This window comes from Acanthopagrus latus, chromosome 3 (assembly GCF_904848185.1).
Source record: "Acanthopagrus latus isolate v.2019 chromosome 3, fAcaLat1.1, whole genome shotgun sequence".
Lineage (NCBI taxonomy): Eukaryota > Metazoa > Chordata > Actinopteri > Spariformes > Sparidae > Acanthopagrus > Acanthopagrus latus.
Genome location: NC_051041.1, coordinates 17471291 through 17477290, shown reverse-complemented (window position 1 = coordinate 17477290; position 6000 = coordinate 17471291).

Sequence of the window (6000 nt, the reverse complement as noted above, 5' to 3'; positions counted from 1 at the left end):
AAACAGTTCATATGGATGCTGCTTTAATATCTGTTATATCAGAACTAATTAAGAGTAAAACATTACTCTGTTGATGGAAAAGGTACTTGTGCTCTTCTCTCAGCTGGCTTTGGTAAGAGTAGCACTATTGTAGGACATCATGTTTGGTAATCTGATGAAGCTGAAGTTAGCCTGCGATAGCTTCCTATATTGACCTTGCAGATGCTTCTGGGTAATGAAGCATCTGGCACGTCAGGTTATAGAGTTAGATGCGGTTAGATACCACTAATGCTAGCAGATGCTTAGCTTAGCATAGAGACTGAAACAGTAGGAAACATTTTGCCCAAAGGTAACAAAATCACTAATTAATTAATTATTGTATGTTGTGTGCTTAATCTTTACAAATAAAGGGCATCATAAGACACATTGTGACTGTAAAACAACATGTTTATGTTTTGTGGTGGTTGTGTGCAGGACTATGCTGTGTCTAAGTGCCGGCCAAGAAATACATGGATTTTGTTAGCGTTGGTCAGAGCCAGGCTAACTGTTCACCCCTAAATCTTTGTGCTAAGCTAACTGGCTGCCAGCTGTTCCACCTTACATCTTACTGTTACTGTTCCTGACACAGGTATATTATTCCTCAACTTAACAGCTAAAGATGATATTAAAAGCCTATAAAACAAATCCCTCCTAAACCTTTCATCCACTCTCCTGTGTAGCGTTCTCCTGCTCCAACTTCAATTAAGTCGTTTCGACAGATGCAACCATCATTCTCCTTCCTTCTCTCTCTGTCCAGGTGGCAGCTTGACAGGAAGAGGAACAGGAAAGGACTTAAAGATTTGCTGCTGCTCTCGTTCTCCTTCAAAGACAAATGCCCCTCTGATAATTTCCCACAATGCTCCTTGCACGGAGGCCTCTGTGATCAGTGGTTATGAGAAAGCGCAGGAATCTGACAGATAACTGCCTCAACCAGGGGCACAAGAGGAAAAAAAGAAAGGAGGTAGGCCTCCTCCTTTTCTGTCTCTACCACCTACTCCCCCGCCTTCCTTCCCTCAGCCTGGTCGCTCTGCATTTTGCGGGAAGCATCTGGGTTCATTTATCCCGACCCAGGCAGGCTGGAGGACCCCTGCGCCCTCTCGGGTTGCAGGGTCTCAGCGTGCTTCAGTGTGGCTCCTTGTTGTTGTGAAGAGAGGAGCTCGAGCCTGCCCACCGGCCCGTCTGGACCATCTCAACACGTCCGTCCACCCCTTCCCCTGTTTCGCCAGGCCCCCGGCCCATCCCAGATGCCCTGAAGCATGGTTAGTGTAGCGCTTCATCTGAACTGAAAGATGCTAAACAGATTCATCCAGAAGCTGCAGCAAAGACAGCCCGACTTGAGGTTTAAGGAGAGTTTCATGGCAGATGGAAAAGAGAGAAAGTCTGCAGAGCAAGCAAAGCTGGTGCTTCAAATAAATGTGTGTGGGTGGACGTTGGTGGGGCCGACGTTAACTTTACGTGTCTCACATGTTTATGAATGCACACGTCAACATTTGCATAATGAGACAAGCGGATGCACGCTACATCCACAAAACCTTCGCAGGAAATGCACTCCCATGTCTCAAGACCACAGGTGAAATGGCTGAGAGGTCCGTTCAGCCCTTCTGTTGGGTATAATCCACAGTCCGCTCCGTGCCAGACGTCAGTGCAGGTTATCAGACTGCACAGCTGAATGGAAGCAGAGTGAGTCTGGCTGCTTACTTAAAGTCATTGAGAAGTTATTCAAACACCCAGTTATTATGGTGTAAACAAAGGCGTCTTGTCACACGCTATTACAGATATGGTGTTTACAAGAATGCCACTTTAATGCAGTGCATGTTATGTATGATGATTAAGGATAGTGTTTGACAACCGACTGATTGGGGAAATGAAAGTAGATCATAAGCGGCATTGTTTTGTTGTATGACAGACAGCGGAGACTATGCAAACACAGTGAACTCTATTATTTTGCTAACAGGCTCCCTATATGACTGATAAAGAAAGGACATAATAGCTTTTATGTATTAGCACAAATAATGTGGAAGTATGGAAGAAGTGGTCCACCATTAAAAAGCATTAGAATGTCAAAATACACATAAGAAGTGCGTCTTTGTCTTGGACATTGTGCACATTAGATGGATTAAATGGCTGTTTTCTTGCTTCGTTTCTCTTCTCGCCACCTTCTTGTTCTTTATGCAAAACAGATTCGTCTGAGTCGTCCTTCTCTCTGCGCCGGCTGTCTACTATGTGGTTTTCTGTCACATTTCTAAGTTATATAAAATTCCCACTTTGGCAAGTGTGAAGTTCGCCATGGTTTCTCATTGCACAATGGAATGGATTTGTGTAATTTTCAAATGCTGCACACAACTGGAACAACTCTGGCATCAATCCTGCTTCTCACATGAAACACATTTAATTCGGGGGGGAAATGACGTGGTTGTAATTAAGTGGTTGCAGGTTTGTAGCCACTGTGTCCATCAGAAGCCATGCATCCTGCTGATGTTTCCTTGAGCAAGCGACAGATCTGATTAAGAACATCAGCTGAAGTTGTACAAAACAAAAAGTGATTCTTGGATGAATTAAGATGTGGTTTGTCAGGGCCACCCAACCGGGGACATGTAATGTGTTTTTGCCATTCTTGATGGGAATAAAAACCCATGTATCTCCACCTTTAACTGTTTTTAGTTTAAAATAATTGTGCTCACGAAGTTAATAAATCAGAGTCACTAACAGCTCATTATCTGGCCAACAAGCTCACAAAAAACACATTTTTCCAGTTTGCCTGAAGATATTTTTGACACAACTCTGCATCCTGGAATTTAACCTTTCATGCTCCGTAGCACGTCCATTCAAGAAGGCGGCTGCTAACAAACTGCTTAATGAGATCATAGAGATTGTTGGGGGTATTTAACATAGACGCGCAGCAGACCAGTTACTTTGCAATAGTGTAGAAAGAAGCGTATTTGATCCAATTCAAAAATCTGTAGGTGTTTTGTTGATTGAACCAGAGCGATGCCATCTCCCAGGTTAGCCTATAAAAATATGCCATTGGTAAAAATCTGTATATGCTGTATAATTAGGAATGACTGAAATAGCTGGGCACTGTAGTTATTGGCAAACGTATAGTAAACAGCAGTAAAAAGTGCATTTGTTTGGAACTATTTTCAGCAGTGGATGAATACACATTTGGTTCTCCATTGAGTTTTTCCTGCAGGATTAATATAAAATACACCTCAGATGTTTCCTTTAAAATGGCAGTGGAGTGATATAATAGAGTAGATATAGAGTGATATAAGGCAGCAACATGTCACCTGTTTAAATAGTGAAAATTAACAACCACTTTATTTTATTAACACAATTTTGGGGCTGCTTTTTTTTGTAATGTGTCTTTAGGTTAAAAACAAAGGGGTTTCAAATTAAAATGATTAATATTTATTATTTTAGGAAAAAAAACATTTAGTATTCTACAGTTAACTTCATTCAGATCACTGTTACGGGGTACGGCAAAGGCCAAATCTGCAGTTTGAGACATTTTCACTTCACTCACATTGGTCAGCATGTATGAGGTGTGCTGTCAAATTAAGTCATGCACCTTGAGCACATTTACAGATGCAACGATAAAATACGGTACAACTTACCACTGAGCCATGTTCCTCATCAACCCTGGGAAACTATTTTGGCAGGAAGTGACAGATCACTACATTTCTAACTTGTTTCCTCATTTCTACTCTGTTTTTTTCTTTGTCTCCACATCCCATACATTTAAAAATGACAACAGGAATAGCAAGTATTCTTGAATTGTGAAAAACAGGACAAAGCCAGTGCCACAAGCGGCCTCTTTTTTTTTCAGGTCAGAAATGTCTTACAAATTTGAATCTCATTACCATGTCATGAATACGTCTTTGGGAATCCATTAGGCATTTCCTGCCTAAAACTACAATGAGAATTCACACTCAAGCTAAAAAGAAAAGACAAGAGAGGGGGAATGAGAATAAAGCCTGGGCGAGAACATTACTGTAAAGCTGTTTTAGCTTTTTCAGTCCACTTAAGAGGAGGCAGAAAAAAAGATGTGAGTGACTGACAGATGATAGCAATAAAAGTAAGAACAAACTGGCCATTTTACTGCGGTAGGGCCATTTGAGAAGGGATTATTAACTTGTCAGCATTTCAAACCGAGACACAACTTTTTCTCCCCCAAAACACATCCCCATGTCTCTGTTACTTTTATTAGAAAGTCTTTAAACCTTTTGACCCCAGAGGGCCTCCGTTATTGGCTGTTAATAGGGAAGCGCCGGTCAGTGGGGAGACCCTAAGTGCCCTATTAATCATTTGTTTAGAGCTCAGTCCTATTTTGGACGCTCTGTGTTTAGTGTGGGGATAAAAATAGCAGGAGTCAGATTGAGATGGCCGCCCGCCACTCATCACTCAAGCTGTCAGGACACGTGGGCCCTTGGGGACGTGGGCAGGAGACCCCTCGAGCCACCGGAGTTCAAAGGTCGGGAGGTTTGTCATTATTACCCACGTACTCTGTGGTGCTTGACAGAACCATTGTTTGTTTGAATGCTAAAAATAGAGGCTGAAATTCTCGTCTGAAAAAAGATAATTTTTTAAAAGAATCTTTCCACATAAACAGTCAGGAGTTTCATGTCAAAAACTGCGAGACGCGGTAGTTTACATGTCTCAAGTAAATTTCGCAGTTCATGAATAATACACGAGCAAAGCGAATGCTGCTACATGCTTCCTACACCAAATGCCACAAGTAAGTGAGTTGTTTGCCGGCAGATTGACAGTGATGGGAAATAAAATGTCATGGGATCAAATCATTAATCTTGTCAAATATTGTCATATGACAGGGGAAAATACAGGTGTGGAGATTGCATCGGCTGATAAAACATTACTTACAGCCATTTTTCCAATAAGCAATGGAGTCAGTGCTGTCAATATTTGGAGGGGATGCGAGGTATGCCCTAGCGAAGGCCATTTTGCGAGGAGCAGAGAGCCTGCTGGGAAAAATACAGTGGTTCATGCTGGGTCTCCGGGAAGCTGAAAAGCCACCGGCAAAAAGCTATGAATTATTTTGAGCGCAAAATACATTTTCTTTGAAGACTGTCGGGCCATTAGAGCCCTTTTGCTCCCTTTTAAATTGTTTTTATGCTGTGAGTAATGTTAACCTTTGCTTTTGTAGTCATGAAATTCTCTCTGCACCTTTTTCCCTCCTGGCACAAAGCACAGATGGGCTGGAAAAGCTGGAAATAAAGTATAGGAACCATTTACCGCGAGGAAAGAATAGGTGTGGGGAAGGAACTCAGGCTTTTATTCTGGCGTCTGCAGACCTCTGTTCCTTTGCACGGCAGAGACTCGCTGTGCATAAGAATAAGAGTTATTTCTGTGTTATAATGTGTAATCTGTAATAAAGCTTGAAGCAGGCATTGCAGCTGAAACTTTTTAAATACTTAGCTGCCGCCGGAGGACAGAAATCACACGCTGTTGAGTATGATGGAGATTTTTTTTCAAGAGGGAGGAAGTGGTGGAGTTGTTTACATGATCATCGTGGATGGGCCCCCGGGCACAGACACGTAAAAGGCCCCATCTCTTAATACCATCACAGCCCCCCACACACTGTTAGCAGTCACTCTGCATGCTTTACTCTATATAGCATGCAAAATGTAAATTATATTATTTTTTGTAGATAGATTCCTTCATACAGGGATGTTTAAATTGATTTTGTACATTTAATGTAGACTCAATTTAATAATAATAATAATAATAATAATAATAATAATAATAATAATAATAATAATGCATTTTATTTAAAGACGCCTTTCAAAGCACTCCAGGACACCATACAATAACAACAACAATACAAAAAAATGGAAACGTTTTAGTCTAAATGAAGAAAACAAATAATAAGATGCAGTAACATAGTGCCGGGAGCTCGACACAGAATTCGGACTCTGCTGTCCTCACTCATACAGGAAGTGAACCAGAGCCGGGCTAGGCAGGGTC